The 20,972-nt window shown below is 50.2% G+C and overlaps 1 protein-coding gene across 2 annotated transcripts in view; it reads left to right on the forward strand.

Annotated features, from left to right (window-relative positions):
* Window positions 1–4,943: 4,943 nt before the first annotated feature.
* Window positions 4,944–20,972, forward strand: part of Tnc (tenectin) — a 134,933-nt gene continuing 118,904 nt past the window's right edge. For both annotated transcript variants that reach the window (XM_077677945.1, XM_077677947.1), the window contains exon 1: window positions 4,944–5,456. The gene's annotated coding sequence lies outside the window, so the exon portion shown is untranslated. The remainder of the gene's footprint in view (window positions 5,457–20,972) is intronic.

Here is a 20,972-nt window from a genome sequence, read left to right on the forward strand (position 1 = left end):
GCGATGTGCGCGTAAACCTGCAGCCCCTGCTGTGAGAACGGGCTCGATTCACTGCTCAAAGAGCGCCCTCGTAACGTACTTGGCACTGCCTCTTTCCGTGAGGATTCAACTGAAGGTCGTTTCATGCCCGTGGTCGTGTCCCAAACGTGCTTTACGCGCGACAAAAGCTCTGATCGTGTACCTGCAAAACACAGGTCTTGACCGGACACCATTCTCCCGGAAAGACGCTTCAGTGCTCGCAACCCTCATGGCATATGGAGCCTGCAGCGATCAATATGGGCAGATGCATCACATTGTGAAGAGCCTCTATAATCTACTCATCCACACTGCGAATTCAAGATGCTACATCGCATGTGGCTTCGGTCCGACATGACCGAACGCATCCGTGCTCGCAAACGACTTCGACATCGTCACCATCTTCATAAGCACTGTCGCCGCATACGCCTGACGTAGTAAGCTATTCATTTTAAAAGATCATTTTATCTCTCCTTCATCTTAAGCTAAAGCAATAAAGTTTCTCTTAAATTTTTCTTGCTGTTCATGGCGTGTTAGCTTTTTTCCTTTACCTTTTAGTTTTATTTATAAAGTATTCCCACGGGCACGCAAATAGTACACAATGATGCAATATCGCCTAACAGAAAAGATACCAGGTGCACCTCCTTCTATCCTTCATTTTCTGGAGTTGTGGTTGCGCAAAACGTAACGCCATTATGCGCATTAAAGACCGCAACGGTCGATGAATTTTGTTTTCGATTCGGTTCTGGCCGATGGCAAAGAGAGCGGCGGTCACCTGACCTACAAAATATACTTGAATCCTTTCCGCGTGGTTAGTCACAGGGGAATCCCAAACTTACACATTACATGCCAAACAACAGAGATCAAAAATCGCGTAAGAAACAGCGAGGAAAAACTAAACCAACAAAAAAGATTAGTCGCACAGAGAATATGCTACGGAAGATACCTAGGACGGAAACGAAACAGGGAGGAGAGAAGCGGATGCGAACATCCGCATTACAAAGCCATATCGCCACGCGTCGTCATGGCCACGTTACTACGACAAACGGGCTCACCACGAACTCTCCAGCGCTTACGCGCTCGGGGACAGACGTCTTGAGAAAGGCGAACGTTTTGTGAAATGCGCGTCGTTTCTCAAGAGATTTACGTCAAAATGAAGGAAAACGTCGTTCGTCATCCGCCGTAAGTCACCGATGTATAAAAGAGTGGGCGTACAACCGTTTCTGGAAGTGACTTCTTAACCCGGCTGCTTCGATCTTGCCACATCGTTGTTTTTCGCCAACACGCTCTCTTTTGTCGACGATCTTAGTTATTCCGAAAGTGTACAGCATGTTAGCCCGAACGAACGTGGGTCCCGAGAATTATGATTTATGGCTTGCTTATCGCTGAGAAAGGAACCGCATGCGATAAGCTACTTCGCACTTTTCGGAATTTTACAACTTTGTTTCGTAATAACCAAGTAACCGGAACTAAGGCAGCACTAACGTCGACTGTGCTGCTAGAAGAACCTATTGCTATTTCAGCGGACCATATGAAGTCGCGCGACTTAATGGCTCTAATTCTCCAACTCTAAGCTCTAACTGACCTGAAAAACATTAAACTACAGAAATTGCGATATTGTGAATAACTTATTGTTATAAATTAGGTGATGCAACGGCAGAGGCTCTTTGGCTTCCACAGTATTAAGTCCCTGACCATTACATAAACCCCTGGATGGGGTAACTATGTTTCACATAATTTCACGCCGAATAGATCAGTCAATTAAGACAGCTTAAAAAAAATACGGCCAAAAATAAAGGCGACTCTTCGCCACACGACAGGTTGTGGGCACGGAGACGAAGAGTGAGAAAAGGAGAAGCGAGAAGTAATTTATTGAGCTTTAGAAGTAGTAGTGGATCCTCATTCAAGGAAGCCATGTGTCGACCGCGCTGTCGTTGCCCGGACAACCAGGAGTTCTTGGTCCGTCAGGCTACATCCGGTCAACAGTATCTTCCACTGCTCAAAGGAGGGGGGAGTAGGAATGGGTGGTATACGTCGGGGTTCTTCTTGCAGTCCAGGAGGGGGAGGAACAACTTTATTTAGTAAACAATCATTGCATTGTTAGATTAATGAAGGGCTTCTTCTTGACTACGTGAGGTGACCAGAAGACCTTGATTCATGGCGACTTCCAAAGCCTAGTCCACGGCCTCAATTTGGGTCTCAGGGTCGGAGCTGCAGATCACCGTAGTCTCCCATTCTATTTGGTTAGAGAAATGCCATTCGGCTGTAGGTTCGAGCATTCATATAGGATATGGGATAGGTCGGCTTTTTCTGCCTCACACATTCCGCATTTTGTGGTGTGCACACCCGGGCACATAAGGGCAATTTGTAAGGGTTCATGAAGGCATGGGATTAGAGTTGCCTCATTGTCGCTTGCCGATTTTCGTTAGTGAATAATGAGGGGCAGGCTCAACTAGTCTTTCATTTCTGCAGTGAGATGTAATCTCTTGAAAAGTAACCATACGCTCCTTAGACCCTCGCATGCACGATTGGTCCACCGACCAGTTGACGAGTTCGCGGGCAAAACTGTGGGCCGCTTTCGTTCCCTGGGTTGGACGAATGCGCAGGAATCCAGATAATCTGGACCTGGCGGGGTTAACGAACTGATTTCCTATTTGAATTTGAGACGCCGGTTCGTGAATTTCGTTCTTCTCAAAATTATGCACAGCCGTTTTGGAGTCGCTGAAGATAAATTTTGCGTTGGTACTAGTGATTGCAATAGAGATTGCCTCTTCTTCCACATCTTCCGGCCGCCTGCCATAAACAGTGGCTGCGGGGATGTGCTTGAGTTGTGCAGGGTGCCTTCGCAATTGCAGCGCTCGCAGTCGACAATTATGCGGCGGAGCATGCCTAATTGATTACAGAATGCACAATCGTGTACTTACCATATCGGAAATAAACTCAGTTTTCAGGGTGTACAAAAGTGGCTGTTCGATTTTTTCTTACTATAATGTATTCGCTTTTGCAAAGTGATGTGTGCGGGCTTGGGAGCGTCCGCCTTATAGCCCCGCAACGTTGCGTAATTTCTTGATAGGTAAGAAGACGTGGGGGGCGCGCCGGAAACTCAGTAGCCCGGTGGGCCTAATCTCGAACCTGCTCATGTGCTTAATTGTTACCCGTCAGTCTGGAGTGGGTAGGGAAGACACACCACCTCTGCTAGTAACATATCTTGCAGTAATTACATAGGCAGTTAACCCAGGTATTAACGTAGCTTTGGCGGCGAACAAAGACAAAACATTCACGTTGCTCCAGACCGCATGGCACGCGTACCGGGTCTCTGTTAGTGTTTGTGCGCGTTCTTGTTTGTTTACGCGTCTTCACTCATCTTCGCCCTTCATCCTTCCAACACAGCGTAACAAGCCAAGCTCGCTGCTAGGCTGACTTCTACATTGTTAAAGTTTCTCTCTCTCCATCCCTCTCTCTCCTCTCTCTCTAGGAATAAGAAAGCTACGGTATCATCCACATAAAAGATTGGAGCATAGTTACCAATACAATCTTTATTGAAAGAATTGCTCTAAGCGCTAAACATTTTCTCTGAGGAGTATCGCAGTATTACGGGCAGGGATCTGGAGGGTATTAGAGCCAGGGAGCAAAGCGATCGATGTAGATTTCTTGATCAGTCTCGTTAACTTATATGGTGGGCATTTTGGTGCGTGTGCTAAGATTGTGCGTCGATGTGGGTTCCCAAAATACGAGAGCACGCATTTTTATAATAAGCGGTTAGATGTGAGGAGGATTGTTTCTCATTCTTAATCGTTCCTAGGCATTCGGAGTTTTTTTCTTCTTTCTGCCAAGGAAATATGGGCATTTCTTTTCAGGGAGGGTACAATATTACGCGAGAGTTTTATTCTCCGGTAGGGACAATAACACCTGCGAGCCAGTTTTGCATCGTGTCATGTTTCCCACTCATGAAGAGTTCCTTGCGTGTTTTTGTCTAAGTTGACTACATACGCCATTCCTGGGGAAATTACCCCACCCATTCTGCACGTTCGCATTGCTTCATCTCGTATTTTAAACCGTAATCTGCAAAATCGGCTCTGATACCTGCAATGCATTTTACAAGAGCTTAAATTTGCGAGCTCCGACCACCAGTCACCAGAACATTTGCGGACAGTAATTGGAACTTACCTGCGATTTACTCTACAGTAACAAAGTCTGACTGACTACAATCAGAATTCTACCTCCCCCATTTAGTACATGGCCGTCCCGATGCCGCGTTCGTAACGACGAGGATAGAAGCCGTGATTTATGTGAATACCAACACGAACACGCAATTCAACAGCATAATTTATTGCTAGCCATATTAGTGGGCATTTCAAAACACAGTGCGCCCCGTACAAGCGGATGGATCAGGATCCCGCTCTCATCGCCACTCTTCACGTAAGTGACGAGCTGGATGAAAGGCACTCTACCTTGAGGCGCTCGGAGGTTATGCGGAGCGGGAGCCCCCGCTCCCCACACCACATAAGATCGTTCCTTCTCTTCCGTAGCAGCTCGCTGCCGCGATCGGAATCAGCGGCGCACGCCGAGCGCGCCGGCCGCAGTTCACGAGGCGGCAGCATCCCGTGCGGCCGTCCTCCGGCGGACGTCCGAGGAGCCGCCGCCGTTCGCATCACCATCCTCCGTGTGATCCCGCCGGCGGCCAAAGTAAGCGCCGAGACGCGGCGCCCATCTATTTCGGGCTGCGCAGCGCCCGGCGAGCGCCATCTCTCGAACGTCCCGTCGTGCTCCCCCCTCCGGTGCTCGCCCTCCTCTCCGGGCGCCCTCTCCCGCTCTCTTCCGGCGCGGCCAATGGGGAGCGCGCCGGGAGCCCCCCTAATTGCCCCTGGCGGAATCCGCGGTATTTAAACGTGCAGTCTCCCCCGGTCCGATCCCAAAACATCCTCAGCGCTGGCCTTCCGCAGGGACCCGGCCAGTCGCCCACGAACCCCGGTGCCGTGTCCATTCTTCCGTCCACCCACCTCCTCTGCCCCCTCCCTCCTCTCCGTCTCTCCCCCTCCTCCCCGGCGAAGCGAAGGACGTTCCTCACGGATGTGACACTTGGGCCGCCGCTTGTGAGCCAGCGGTCAGTCGCAGCCCGGCGGTCAGCCAGAGAGGAGCTCATCCTCCGCATCACCATCGTACATCCGAAGATCCACCGGTGGGGGGGATAGGCAGCAGCAGCGCAGGTGCTTGTGTAACAGTGTGACTGCGCGCACAGGGCCGTCGTCGACGTCGGCCGCGGACTCGTGGAGTGACTTGGTGCACAGCATCCCGTGACTCGATCACCATCGTCCCCGAAGAAGCTGTGCGTTTCTCCGCAAGGCAGTCGCGCCACGCTGTGACCCCGAACCCCAAGGAGTCGAAGACGCCCCCTGGAGTCGAAGACAGCAACGTCACTGAACGGACGTGGAGTTGACGAGGTAGGCGGACACTGCTTCTGTACTGAGGCATCCGAGTTTTTTCTCGCCTTCTGTAGTAGTATATTAGTTTAGGTGTCTCAGCACCGCAGTAGCTGTCTTTTTCCTTTTTCGATTTTGTTTGAGTAAATTTTTTGGGGCACTTGTTTCGAAGATGGTCTGAAGACCTTGATCTTGTCAAATCACTTTGTAAAGCGTGAATGAGCCGCCTTAGTATATTAAATTGTTCACCTTGTTTACCTGGAAGGCTTAAGCAAATACAAACGTCCTTCTGGGAAGGTTTCTTAGAGTAAAATACGTAATAATGGATATCCGGAATATCATTTTTAGTCACGTTTCGTTCCGCATTTCGCTAACCCGTCCAACATTTTAGTACAACAATAATGGGTGCCTTCTTTAGCAGTAATGCGGAGTCTACAGAAGCGCTGGAGGAAAGTTCGGACTCGTGATTCTGCAATGGAACACGAGTGGCTTTGACGAGGAACGGAGTGTAGAAATTTGATGCCTGTTTAGTAGGTGGCAGAACATGCTTAATTTCTCCGTTACGTAAATTTTGCTTGAGAACTTCCTCGTCCTTTACAATTAAAAGATCCAAATTTCATAATGACGGACGGGAGTTATTTTTAACTAATCCATATTTATTTCTAAATGTCCGTTCTTTTTTATGATGTTGATTTCTGCACCATAAATTTTCAGAGTAAAATATGCGCAGTAGGAATCAAATGTCGGTTCCTACGGAGCTGTAGCCGTTGTTACAGAGCCTAATAACTAGCTTACGCAAGATTGTGCAAACGCAGTTTCATTTCGAATAACGTCGCATGAGGTGGCTACGAAAATTGCTTCATTAGGAGCTTTCTTTTTCGAATCGGCCGTGAAAAAAACCTTGGCACCGTTATGGAAACAGGGAGCATCATGACGGCAGCCTTTGAAACGACGTTTCGAGGAAAAGCGAAGGCAAGAATTAGGTTCTCCAAGCGAAGCACGTTGTTCGGGCGCCCCTTTACGAGCTTCTCCAGAATTACGATACAGTCTCCGTCCGAAGGTCGGTCCATCACCTCCGCTGCAGCGCACCGCCTCGACCCGCTCTTAGCAGGACCTACTCAATCAAGGACGCTTGAACTCCACTGTAAAGCTAACCAGGCTGCTTGAGGAAGTAAATTGTGTCGCAAGTCGTTTCACACTTACTACGTTTCGATTCCACGGGGCAATGTTCTTGTTGAGAAAAAAAAAAAAACGTATTTCTTCCAGTAGCGGCATACGTCGCAAGCGACGTGTCTCGAAAGCTTATGTCATTGACGGCTGATATTTTTTTCGCTATCCTGGGTTTAGGTGCAGAAAAAAAAAATGTCTTTCTGGCTCACACTAAACGCACATTCCTCCTCCTCTGGCTAGGCTTTACCGCCACGTACGCAATCGACTAAGATTTGATATTAAGGGTAATAACTTATTCGGTACTTACAGTTTTTATTTCGTAAATGCACTGTAAGTGCTGTTAAACAAGCTAGAGCAGATTAATTCGACCCTGTGTAAGTCGACTACGCAAACAACGAAAAATGCGTCCGCCTTACCTGGATATAATTATTATGTGGTGGCAGTCAGCTTTTTTTTTTCTTCTTTTGCAGCCAGGTATCGAACATTTAAAACATTCCCAGACGCGTCCTGACTTCCAACAGTAGCCTTCAGGTTAACACCAAACTTGTTTTCAATGCGGGAAGCCGTCTTAATTTTGATATGAGCCTACCCCTAAAAAAAAGAAAACGCCCAGTTTTAGTAACAACAAAATAGCGTACACCCCACCCCGCTGTCTTGGTGGCTTCAGCGCCGCAACATACTCGGCCTAAGGCGTTAGAATTCCCGCCACGTGCAAAACCAGACGCGTTAACGCACGCCTGAACGTCGAGCGAGGCGTAAGACGCCGAATAGAACAGCGGCGAGGAAAAGCCTTCTTGCGCGGCGGTTCTTCTGTTTCCCGCGTCTTCTTCTTTCCTCGCTTTTCTCTCATGCGAACTTCCTGCACCGTATTTCATCGCCGCTCGCGGCCAGGAATCGAGCGTCGTGCGCGTCTGCCAGGTTGTGAGCTGTTGTTTCTGTCTACCTCCGTGCAGGCGGAGGAAGGGGGGTTGTAGCGACGAAGCAGTTGAGAGAGCGCGAGCGAATACACTCGGAGAGGAAACCCGCGCGCGCCTAGTAAGGCAAATAAAGGGGACTTGCCTCGTAAAACACATCCTGGGGCAGAAGAACCACGAACCGGGGGTGCCGCCCTTGTGAGAAAAGAAGCGCCGAAGCAGCGGGGCCCGCAAAGTCACTGACACTGCAACCGCTGTGTTTTTGCCACCACGAGTCGTGCGGGTCCGCGGAGAAGTGTCTTGCGGTGAAGCTAGCTCGGAGACGTACAGGGAAAGTTTGCTTCGTCCAGTGGTGTCAGGCCGCCTTCTTTCTGAGAATCAAGTGGTTTTGAGGGTGCAGCGCGCAGGAAGTAAAGGCACGTTGAGCGGGGCAGTTGGTGCAACCTCAAGTTGAATGATAACGAGGAAACATATCGCGCGCGGACCGTCAACAGCGAACCGGCGCTGTTGAACAAAGCTGAGACTTTCTCGGTGATTTCGCTTTGCGCTTCAAAAGACGCCACCACCTTTTTTTCGCGTACCTGTCTGCTGTTTGGTGTAACATAAAATGGCCCTTGAAAAGTGCCCGTGTACAATCTGAGTCCTCGGATAATATTATCAGATTCCGCAGCATTGAATGGCTTTTTTTTTAATTCGGCTGCGCAATTACAAGCTCCGTCGTGTGCTTTCTGTGTGAGGCCTAGCAAAGCTCAGCCATTCTCCCCCTAAAATTTCCTGTTCCTGAGAACACAGCAAAACCAACGAGAAAAAATAAAACAAATTTAATCGCGGTTTTTTGTTAGCCTTTTTATTCCGAACAGGAATGTCGCCGATGCCCCCAAAAGACACCAACACTGCCTTGTTAATGTAAAAATAACAAAAATAGATACAAAACACGCAGAAACAACTGAACCTAATTGTTTCATCTTACATAATTGATCGCTCTGATCAAGAAGCCATTTTTGTTTTTTTGCTCCGCTCGAGTAGCGAGTACGCACAGACCAGTGCAGCCTTTCGCACCCGTTAAATGTGTAGCCCAACGACGCAGCGGTGTATAGACCGCAGCAAGACGTGGGACCAGATCACGGGCGTCTCTCACGTTCTTGGTTTAAGAAAACTAATATCCGTACATAGAGGGCACTGTAGCCAACTCGTGCATACAAAAAACAAATCGTTGAAGGGCGATGCTGGTTTCACTTGCGCGCAGGGTTGAAAGGAGCGTTGTAGTGTTGGAGAGTCGCAAGAGGAACTTCAACGCCGCGCGTGTTGGTCGGTACACGGCATTGGGACGATGCCAGTGACGGTAGCGTGACCCGCTAATGAATTGCGTGTTTCTTGGACGCGGCTGCCGATGGGACGGGGAGATTGCGCGGCAGGTGGGTAAGGCGATACGATCGACTTCTGTAAGCGCAGCCGCCGGGCAACGTACGCCAGGGATGGGAGAGAAGGGTTCGCAAATAGCTCGCCCTCGGCGCATTTGCGACGACGACACGGTGCGAACAGCAATTTACTAATTATGGGAAGACCTGGTAATTGACAGGTTACGTCGCCACACCTATGGACGCGGATGGGCTAACGTACTTGAAAAATGACGTCGCCGGAGGAGGAAGGCGAGACGCGCTGCGCTGCTATAGTCACTCTCATCTGCTCCGACGCGTGTCTCTTCCAAGAATTTTTTAGGGGAACGACATGATGCAAAAAAGAATACGTTTTCCCAGGAGCGGATTACCATGGAGCAGGGTTTCTATGAACGTCTGGGTCATAGCAGTAGTACAAGTCATTTTTTATTTTGTTTAGACACGTTATACACACTTAGCAAGCAGCCCCGCACATCCATCTTGCCGAAAAATTACTCCCGGTTAACGAGCTATTCATAGCGTCGGCCGACCTTGAATGCGTTTAACGACCAGACGGCTTTGTACTCGAGAAATTTCCAAGTTGCCAGGTCTTGCACTGGCGCAGTGATGCATGACGTATACGTTTCCTGCTCAACCTTGAAATCTCCGAAATCAGTTCATAAAAAGTTCCGCAGACTGCAGAATATTATTGACACCGACATTGAAACTCTCAATTGAGAGTTCATTGGGAGAGTTCATAATAATTGAGAGTTCGTAATAAACGCGTTCCGGGGAACGAGCACTGACAATTCATTACCCCCTTCCCTCACTCATGTCTACAGCAGTCGCTTTTAAAACCGTTTATAATGTGTATTTCAACGTGACGCCGTATTGTAAAATACTTTAAGTAAAAGAGGCGTAGTCGCTTACCCGTACCACCTAAGTATAACCGGTTATTGTTAAACACTACCTGAGAAGCACAGATTTGTCACATTTCGCGGTCGTCGTTCGTTGCTCTGAAGGAGAACGTTCGCAGGCGCCCGCAACGCCGCAGCCGTCGCTCCCTTTGCGGTCGCGAGGAGGCCAATCGCAGAGCACGGCGGTGTGTGTGCCACCACCGTCCAGCCAGTCGGAACCCTTGTGATTAGCCCCGTGCCCAGCAAAGAAAACCCCTGATCCCCTCAAGCATTTTTTTCGAGTCAGTAAGCCATGCCCGAACGGCCCAGACCGCGAAAACAAAAGCAAATTACCCGAATCGCAGAAAAAAACAACAACAGCAATTCACTAGACGGCGAATAACTTCGTATTACTTTGCGCTACCACAGGCTCCCATGCCTTCTCAACCTGCTGAACTCGGAGATAACGCTATGGCACAATGCGAACGACACCCTCTCCCTCTCTCTCTTTCTCTCTCTCTCCTCTCACGGAGCAATGTCTTCTTCGCTTGCGCGGGCTCTCCCACACTGCTTGATCTTTGCGCCTTTACTACGTTCGTTTCCTTCCGCCGGAACGCCTTCTTCCATTTCTTTTTTGCGCTGCGCACCTAGTCTCGTGCAGAGCACAGACACGCAAACATTGCGTTTCAAACTTGGCCAAGGCGCTCACTGGACTTTAGCATTCACGGGGATTAGGCAGCTCCTAATCCTGGACTGCCGCTTGCCTAACCTGGAAGGCGGCCCCGGAGACATTTGCCCGACTGGCCTGTCTTTTTTGTTGCAGGTCTGTCTGGCGCGAAAACGCATACGCGTAGGCAAAACTACGGAGGGTATGGAAAGGGGGGGGGGGAGAGAAATGAACCATGGCACGTTATCACGTATGCCCCAGGAGGCGGCTGTCATCACAGCCGATCAAAGTGAGTCACTGCTTTCTTGAGGATTAGCGAGGATAGCGGCCGGCGGTAAGAAGAGGTCCGCGCGTGACTCGGAAGCCGATTAATAGCAGGCTGAGAGTGTGGTCATTGGCTCCGGGGGTCGTTGTTCACTGGTAGCAATATTCCGTGGTTGAACGGATGCAGAGGAGAAGCTAGTCATGCGAGCAATAAGCAATGCGAAGTGCTCTCTGTCGTGGTGGCCAAGCGTTGATCTGGGCGCGCGAATTTTATACGTGGCGATGTTCAGGTTGTTTGAACCGTTTGGTATTGTTTGCCGTGGGAGCCGTACTGGCTGTCTTCTTTTGGAGAATAAAAGAGTCATGCACCATTAACTGCATGGCGAGTACTCCATTGGTCAGGGCAAGGAGTTTGGTTGTTAGGTGACGGCTCAATTTACCAGTGTTGCACAGTTGAGTGTGCAAGCGATCTAGAGGACACTCAGCTGATCATCACTGAACTCATAGGTGGTTATTGACCCCACAAACTATTAATTTCACTGCACTAGTAACAGTCTGACGACCATCGAAGTCGTCCGCCTAGCATACCCGTTACTCCTATAGCAAAAAGGTTTTTTCACTGATGTCATTAAGTCTTCCGTTGCACACACCTGCACCTATAACTGGGGTCGTATTCGGCCGTGTCAGCTGCTTGTGTCCGACATGAGATCAGTACCCTTCCTTCAGAGCAAATATCTTATGGGTCTGTTATGTGTGTTTAATTTTGGAAGTTAAAATCGCAAAAAAAGCCGGAATTAAAAACCGATGTGAGGAAAAATGAACTAAGTCGGCGGGCTTGTTTCACTTTGAACAGTGGCTCAGTGAATGTAACAAAAAAAAATTCTACTTCCTGAGTTTTAGTTTGCTAATCTCCCGAAACTGACATCTCGTACACGTCGGGCTATACGCATCTGCTGTTTTTTACTGTTTTATCTCATTTCTTTCAGGGTAGCTTCGCTTATCTCTTTTTCCTATTGATAAGCTGCTTCCCAGGCATTCTCTCAGTGCGTGCTTGAAGGAAGGAGCACGAACAAGACGAAAAAGACACAGACGCTGCCCAGGTACCCCCGGTGTGTCAAGGGCCGCTGTTCCAGTTACAGTGATGCACACACGAGCTCCATCACTACTCCCATTCACAACTTATTCCACGTCCCTTAGCGCGGTATTCGAAAGCGTACTCTCAGCGGATGACTCACGCCGAAACAAACTTACGTCACGTCCAGACACGAGCGCTACATCTGAACAGCCGATGTCGGCATACCACGTAAGGTGTGCGTTTCATCTGTACGTATGAGACCCCGTCCACGAAACACAGCGGCCCGTTAATTCAGTGTCTCCGCCGAACAACGGGCAGCAGACAGGTACACGCGGCGCGGCGGTTGGTGGTAGCCTCCCCTCGCTCGCGCCTGTCAAAGCTCCTCTTCTCTCATCGGAGGAGCCGGCCGGGGACTCTCTTCCACGGGCCCAGCTGTGCGGCCCTTCGCGTTCCTGGCTCTGTGACGAATGGATTCGCTCAGATTCGCGTCTGACTTGGTCTAAGTTCCTGCCGATCGCCGTCGGCGACGTCGTCGACGACGCGGCTCGGGCGCTGCGGCGTAAAGGGAGGGGGAGAGATCAAGCAGCCCTCGCCTGGATTAACGCGCTCGTCTCCGTCGCCGCCGCCGCCGGGGCGAGCAGACAACGCGGAGGGAGCTGCGGCTCGCCGGAATGCTGAATTCCCACCCGTCCCGCTGGTGCGCTGGTTCATCCTGTTCGTTGGAGCGGGCCACCACGTTCCTCTTCCCGCTCCTCCTCCTCTCCTCCTTCGTCCCACTGTCTTTTCTGAACACCCCTCGCTCAGACGCCAAATATCTCGGGTACACGCTTCTCCCATTTTCTTGATACTTCTGCATCGAGTCCATCTCGGCAGCCCTGCGTGCCTCGTCGTCACGGGCGTCGATAAAAGGGCGCATCGGCCGCGGACGTGGAAAGAAAACAAGAGCGGAGGCCAGCGGCCGAGGGTTTTTGCGGATGCAGGTGCCGTTTCGTAGCGGTTTCACGCCTACGGCATCTCAGCCCGGCGGCCATCTCGCTCCCGGTCTTCTGCCGCCGCCACGCACGCAGACGCGCACTCTCCCTCGAACCTCTCTGCCGCAATCGCTGCCAAACCGGCGGACGGCGAATATCGTGCGTGCCGCCGACACCTCCGGAGCGGGCCAGGTTTCGGTCTTTTTTGTTCTGACTCGACGTCTCCTCGCGGGCTTTGTCTCTTCCTCTCTCTCGGCCGTTCTCGTCCACGCCTTGGCGATTGACTGCCGCCGAACTGTGTGTTTGCCCCCCGCGCTCGCCGGAAGCCAGCTAGCCTGAAACTGTTCGCGGCGGCCGAGTACGTACACTGTTACCACCTGAGAGTGGCCCGGTATAGGGCAATACACTCGCGCGCTGCGTGTGTGGACACAAGAGCTGAATGAGGGCCGGGGATCCCCCCCTTCTCGTTCCTGGCCCTTCCTGCCGCGACGGCAGTTCCTCGAACCCGTTCCCAAACGCCACCCTCGGTGGAGTAGCACGTGCGAGCTGTACGCGCAGGTCATTACACCAGCCGTGCGCCACCTACGCTTCTCAATGAATCCCGAGTCCACCTGTGACGCCCGAACAGCTAGGTACCTCGCCTCACGAGGCGTCCGTTATGGAGGCGCTTGAAGAGCATTTTGAAAAACGCTCTGTTCGCTTTGTTTAATTTTCATGCTTTCAAAGCAACTTGAAGCAGGTATCATAGAAAGAGTTTTTAGAAGAGCGGAGGAACTTAACTTGCATCCACTTCTACTACTGTGCTGTTTTTTTTTTATATTGGGACACAACTATGTCGTTGCTCGCGAGTGGCACGAACAACAATAATTGCCAAAGTAGACCGAACAACCATCTGCCGAGCTCTTGCCGGCAAAACGCCACCGTTAGCAATGGTGGTATTGAGCTTGGCCGAAGTGTCCAGGTGCATTCGGCTATTAATGCCGACTTGCGACACACAAGTTGACTAGAGAGGCTTGCTAAATTGGTGATCAACAGGCCTTCAGGCGGCTCTCTGGCCAAAGGAAAGAGTGGGTGGACCGTCTGTCCGACTCAGACCTCTCGACCCAGCTCAGGCTGATAGTCAGGGCACGAGCAGCCATCAAGGACCAGGCTTCCCGGACTAGAGGATGTCCTCCATAGGGCCGTTGCTCTCAACACCATGCAGCAATGAGCTCGCAGTTGATATGATTATTCTCTCTCTCTCTCTCTCTCTCTCTCTCTCTCTCTCTCTCTCTCTCTCTCTCTCTCTCTCTCTCTCTCTCTCTCTCTCTCTCTCTCTCTCTCTCTCTCTCTCTCTCTCTCTCTCTCTCTCTCTTTCTTTTTTTCTCTCTCTCTCTCTCTCTCTCTCTCTCTCTCTCTCTGTTATGACCATATAAATGGACCTTCAAGCAAGCAAGCCGTACCATCGTGGCCCTGAGATCGGCCAATAACGTTCACGCATATATTATTGTACGCTGAGCAGAAACTTTATGTGCCATCATCGACGATGCACCGATGAGGTCATCATCATCGGTGCCGATCATGACGCGTGAGCAGCTCTAGTTCGAGCTGCTCCGTTTTTTACTCATCGCCATATAGTAAATATAACCACCACCGTATCACCGGGACGTCGCGGCCCTTGGCATCTCCTCTTATTTCACACACTGTTGGAGGGACGCTGTAAATTAGCACTGCTGTAGGATGATGGTAATAACGTACAACTCTTCGACAGAGCTTACCTTTGGTTCCGTATAGATGTGCGTGTACACGTGGCTTGGTCCAGAGTTTCGCTGTATTCAAGCAGCGGAGTTAAAAAATGTGCGCTGTTACCATATTTTACCCAGTGCGTGCCTGTTTGATGATAACTTTGCACTCACGGTCATACTGAGTTGCATAGGCGAGTAAGGGGACGTGGAGGCTGTTCAGCCGACCACGTGATACAACCACCGCTGCGCTCCTTAAACCACCTCCTCGAACGCTTTACTATCAAAAGAGATAGCAACAGAGCAACGTAAAAGGCGTCAGGGAAGCGGAAAAGTGTTTACTTATAAGATGACGTAACTACCAGTTGATTGGGTTCATCTAGTGGCAAAAGCAGGACGCTACTAACGCCATAATCCACTCTTTCGTTAATTCTCAAGACAGAGTGCCTGGATACGCGGAATCAGGCAGGGGGTACGGGCAATTTCTCTCGGTGTCTCGCGCAGCAATGGCGGCATACTTCCGCCTATGACGCAATCCTTTCTAAAGTGCCGTCTTTGAAGAAAACGAACGCCGGGCAGGGCCGGCTGGTCGTGGAAGAGAAGCAGAGTAATGGCAAATAGGAATCACCCTTTCACCCTCGCTAGACTGACACACTTTGCTGACACGCTTGATCTTCGAAGCCTGTGCTTTCGTCGAAAGCGCACAAAAACAAAACGGAATCAAATGCTTCAGCGACAAAATCAAACGAGCGGAAGACAGGAGCGCCACGGGGGCCACTTAAACACGCTGTCCCGTCCCTGACAGCTACAGCAGAGGGACGGGATGAAATCTCCGAGCCACAGCGACTAGGTAACGCGAAAGCTGTGCGTGGCTTTTCCACTGGTCATGTGAGGCGCATTTAAAAAGGGAAAGAAAATACAACCTCCGAAAATTCCAGCATGCAGGCGTTGATCTAGATGGGCACGTGTACTCCCTCACTTGACGGGGTTAGCGCATCGGACGTCAATATTTCGACCTTCTTGCCTACTGGCGTCACCGCGAAATCAGCGGTGGTATGGCATGCGGGCGGGCGACCGTGTATACTTACACCACTTCTCCAAGACACACGTGCGTCGTTTCGTGATTTTTCCGTTGGTCTTATATCGTACTTATGTTTTGAACTTATCCCTGCAACGAACATCCGTGTCCACTCCCGCACAAAACTGTTGAAATGAGATTGCCCGTATACAGTGCTCAGCACAGTGGCTCCACCGAAGAAAGATTGCGAAAGCGGATTATAAACACATGACATCAGCTCGCACACTTTGTTATTTGGAATCGTGAAAGAGACCGAATAGATAAAAAAATAACTACAAATATATGACAGTTTGTTGCTAAATACAAAGGGTTAAGTAGTGCGAGTTTGTTGGCGCATACAGGAGTTGGTGGTGCACTGAGGGGATTTAACCCCTGACGTGCGACTAATTGTGAATGAGATGTAAAGCTTACAATTTTTTCATGGTTTGGATTGGTAGGTGTATTCGGATGTGATGTTGCCGCTGTTAGTCGTATACGCTGTCTTTACGGCAGTGAGTGGGTGAGTGAGTGAGTGAGTGAGTGAGTGAGTGAGTGAGTGAGTGAGTGAGTGAGTGAGTGAGTGAGTGAGTGAGTGAGTGAGTGAGTGAGTGAGTGAGTGAGTGAGTGAGTGATTTATTGATACACAAAGTGGAAAAGAAGTGGACTGGGGATATTTTGAAGTCATTTGGAGTCCACCAGCATACAACCCAGTCCGGGGCTCCGAAAGGGATGAACAGAATTTATAGATGTTAGAGGCGCGTGAATCCTGGGTGCGCGTGCACTCCCCCTCGCACGTGCACGCGCGGTGGTGTGCACGGTCTTAGGGGGAAAGACACCGGCCGAAACGTCGCTCCGGAAGCCCTACAAGGTGCACGTGTCTGGACGGGAAACACTGTTACCCAGACGTCACTCCAGGAGACGAAAAATTTTCATTCCACGCGATTTCGCTGACAGACACGATATGTGGAAACCGACACATTAAGAGCTTCTCTGTAAAAAAAGAGAAGAAAACAGCGCAGCACGTGAGGCTGGCGCACATCGTCTCTCCTTCCACGATTGTCTTAGACGGTGTGTCGACGACGATATGGGGGCGGCGGCGCTAGCTCCCTTCCCTCTCCTCAGCCGGGGGGATTGTTGCCGTTGGTGGCGAGAAGCCGTAATCTCCGGGCCGACCGGATGATGCCGCGTCCCGCTAAGCCTCTTTTCTCTTCCGAAGGGTCGCCCCTTTCAGCAGCGGCCGCCGAGGTTGTCTGGGCCACCCCGCGAACTTCCTCCGTTCCTGGGACGCCACCTCCTTACCCCCACCTCCTTGGAATGCCCTTCTTTTTCAGGGGCACTCCGAGTCCGTCCGCGTGTACGACTGTTTCGTCTCCTAATTGCGGCGAAATTAATTGGCTTCTTGCGCAATTCCGCACCCTTCGGTCGCCCCCCTCTCTCTTTCTCTCTCTCTCTATCCCCTTCAGCGGACGCTGTCCCCCAGAGCTGCGACAATACCGGGTCCCCTCCTAATGTGGATGTTGCGCCGCCGACCTCGCCTGGAAACAATGCGGGGAAGCGCACACGCACGCGGGCCGGCGGCGGCCACGGCAGTTTTGTTTCCTTCGCATGCCGAAGGGTAGGCAGCGACGCCGTACCCTTGTGGCTCGTTAAAGCCGTTGTAAACGTGCGCGCAACCGTGAATAGTTGCCGCGTGCGTGTGCGTTAGGCGTCCGTGGGGCGCCGTCAAGGCGGGTCGAGGTTGATCCGCCCGTACGCCCACGTCTTCACTTTGACGAAGGGACTGCAGGCTAAGAAAAAGTACGGGGTATTTGAATTTTATGGTCCGCGGTCACAGAAGCGATAGTATAAAAACGGGGGGGTCTGGAGGCGAAGGTGTAACCCCAATGAGCCCGAGTTTTGGCGTTAAAAGGCTGTTATAGAATTTTAATTTAGTCCCGTTGTGTACGCGTTCCTTAAGTTCGCTTCTTATAATTGTCGCTATGCTTGCTGTGAAGCATTCTCTACAAAAACGTTTTTTTTTTTTTTTTGTCAGCGGCTGGTCACAGATGGAACGCGGAGGAGAAGTTTGTGACGTTGTTGATGATGATGATTGTAATAAAAAGACGAAAATGATAATATTTATTATGATGATATGATGATGGAGATGGTAATAGTTATGATGCAGAAGATGATGGTGAGAGAGAGAAATAACTTTCATTGAAAAGAAGTATTAGAAGGAGAAGAATAGTATACATTTCTTTCCCGCCTCCCGAACTGAGATGCGACATTACATTCGCCAATATTCACCTCTCACTGTCCCCGCCTGAGGGCCTCTGGGTGACTTCCCGTGTATGTCGACATTTCGTGGCATCGGCCTGATTCTTCACATCGCGTAACCTTGCCCATTTTATTGGCGACATGAAGATTGGTGTCATTGATCCGTCGTGAAGAAAGTACCTGTCGGGAAGCCGATTTATGGTAACGCATGCGAACAATATAATAAACTGCGTTTCAATGAATGGATAACGTCAGCAATGCTCATTTTTTCCCGATGAGCTACAAGCATTGGTATTATTATTTCTGCCATAAGCGGTCCTTTTCGACGCCTCTAAATACAGCACACTGTAGTCTCCAAATCAATGCGATGGTGATTTCAAAGTACACTATTTCAGTTCTAACCAGGATAGCGTTGAACCACTCCGGCGCTTTGAACCGTGGGAATGTTGTCTTAAAAGCGAGTATCGATTGTGGGAGCAGTCGTGGGAAAAAGAGGAGAAGTTACGTGATGGGACCCCAGGAGTGAGAGAAGGACGCTGTGATATGAAAGCATTGCCAACGTGGCTTCGCGCGGCCTAAAGGCGCAGACAGGATATTACTACGACATACTAAGCATGCTCTTCCGTTTGGGGATAATCTTTGAGCCACCCCGAAACTGGAACCACGAGTCGTTCTTTGATTCTGTTTCAATGCAGTATCTTCCCTTTCTTAAATAATTTAAAAATTGTTTGGTTACCTCGAAGAAAAAGGCATCGTACCAGAATTTAAAAAAAAGTTGCGAACTGGCACGGGGAACTCAGATGCCAAGATAAAATTAAAGGAACTAATGATAACAGTGAGAAAATAACTGAAGAAGCCAGCATAATAAATAAATAAATAAATAAATAAATATATAAATAAATAAATAAATAAATAAATAAATAAATAAATAAATAAATAAATAAATAAATAAATAAATAAATAAATAAATAAATGTGTCACAGGATTATGCTGTTTTTCGTACGAACGGCTAGACGAGCAGCGACGCGAGTAGATGACAAACACACGGCGACGTCGCCTTATTTCCACTTGCTGTCTCTATTACGCCGGCAGGCCTCGCGTGACGGCGATAGTTCCCATGGGTTCAGTCTGAATGCGTCGAGTTGTCAGGTGACGCTTTTAAAGTTCTCGAGCGGCAGTGGAAATATGAACAGTGTAGGCGGCGAGGCCCTCCACGTGACACTGAAGCAGATTCAAAGAATTCACTCTCCACCATGTTTCGTCTCAACTCTGACTCGTTTATGCTGGGAAACCACGTGTAAGCGGACACGGCATGTAGCTCTGTGGATGTCCCCGCCGTGCTACCTGAACTGAAATGCTTCCTAGATAGAAAGACAGGGGCTCCGGGCTGCGTTATTTCAGCGGGATGAATGATTTTATTGTGGTTCCGTCTGGTTTCTGAGGAGAAGGAGGAAGATAAATGCCTGTACCAGCCAATAGTAGAAAAAAAACTTAGTTAAAAAACGTTAGATCATTGAAATAAACCTGGTCAGCCATGTCATGGGGAAATGACAGCTCGGTGACTGATCTAGTTAACCACGCGCCAGGAGACTCTTAAAGGGGTCCTGAAATGCCTTCCGCCGATGCATGGATGTACATGTAACCAAATAAAGCAATGTATTAGCAATCTCCTCCTGCAAGAATTTTGTTAAAGCGATGAGTATTAGCTGAGAAATCGTAAATCAAAAACCGCGAATTATCGTCGCGCCGTATTTCCTCCTCCTTTCAACTGTTTCTTCGCTGTTGGCCTCCCCTCCCATGATGCTCCGCTCCTCAGCGGTGACGTACTTCCGCTATTGCGCTCCCACAGACTGCCGTCTGCTACGGGCCAGCTCTTTCGGCTTTTTCATCTCTGTAGACACCAAGGAGACAGGCTGGAAAAGCGAACGAATGACCTGGCCGCATGTGTGCGGCCTGGCCTTGCCCTTTCGCGGTGTACGTAGCTGCAGGGCTGCAGTTGGTATCGGCGGCGAACTCGCAGCCGCGTGGGGAGAATCGTGCGCTCGTTCCCTTTGGTTCACCGCGCACTGTTTATCCAAAAAGCGCGGTCTCAGATGTGGCCCCGCTGGTGCCGGGTGTTATTTTGCGGTGGTTGTAATTCCTACTACCGGCGGCATGTGAAAAAAGACATTTTCAACCGACACAGAACCCGTGCACAAAACGCGCCGGATCGGATCGCTTTATCAGCGGCGATGAACGTGAAGGCGAAGAGCAAACCAACGCTGCACTCGATCAGCGAGAACCCGTGTTCTGACAAGCTGCACCCATGTGTTGCATTCAACACTGACGGGAAAGCGTTTGTTTGCACTTGTTTGGATAGTCGTAAAATGTCCAAACACTCCGGCACTCCGCTAGCAGATCAGCCGGCGAGACATTTCGGAAAACATTTGACAGATGGCGCCGTATGCATTAGTGTGTCGCTACGCAAAACTGATGAGACGCTCTACTAAAACTCCCATCGCGGTGTCACGTAGCGGGACGCAAAAATTTAGCGTTTAGCATATGCAAAGGCCACAAACGCTGTACTAAAACTCTATTAGCAGCAAAATAGCGTGCGTATGTGAAACCGCTTGCGTTTACAAAGCTGCACGCCGAGCGCGTACGTTTCAAACCTAGTGACATCGTTTAAATACACTGGCAAGCACAGTGTAACGTAGTCAGATATCAACCGTATGCTCAGGCGACAAGCAAGAGCTTGTTTTATGTGGGGCGAAGATTGCGCATAAAGGCCCGTTCGCACTTGCGACGAAAGCGAGTGAGAGCGGCAGGAATTCTGTCGCTTTGTCGCGCGACGATCGTTTTTGTCGAATGGTCGGGACAAATTTTGGTTGCGCGACAGAATTCCCGTCGCTTTCGCTCGCTTTCGTCGCAAGCGGGAATGGAAAGTTCTGCCGCTGCCGTCTGCTACGCAGCTCGGAGGTAACCGGGCGATCTGCTCGGGCCGAATGAACGCGCACACTCCCGCACGGCAGCGCCCCAAGCGGCAGACGGCCGCGTACATCGCTCCCGGCGCCCGCCTGGAGCCCGCCCTCGGCACACTAGCCAGTATATTTCAGGCACTATAATGGAGGAAAGATTTTTTGCTTCCGATGAACCTAGTTCTTTGCCCCTGTGTTTTTAAATACGTGAAG

Source organism: Haemaphysalis longicornis, unplaced genomic scaffold, assembly GCF_048455015.1.
Source record: "Haemaphysalis longicornis isolate Haplotype H1 unplaced genomic scaffold, Haemaphysalis longicornis Haplotype H1 scaffold_7, whole genome shotgun sequence".
In the NCBI taxonomy this organism is placed as follows: Eukaryota; Metazoa; Arthropoda; class Arachnida; order Ixodida; family Ixodidae; genus Haemaphysalis; species Haemaphysalis longicornis.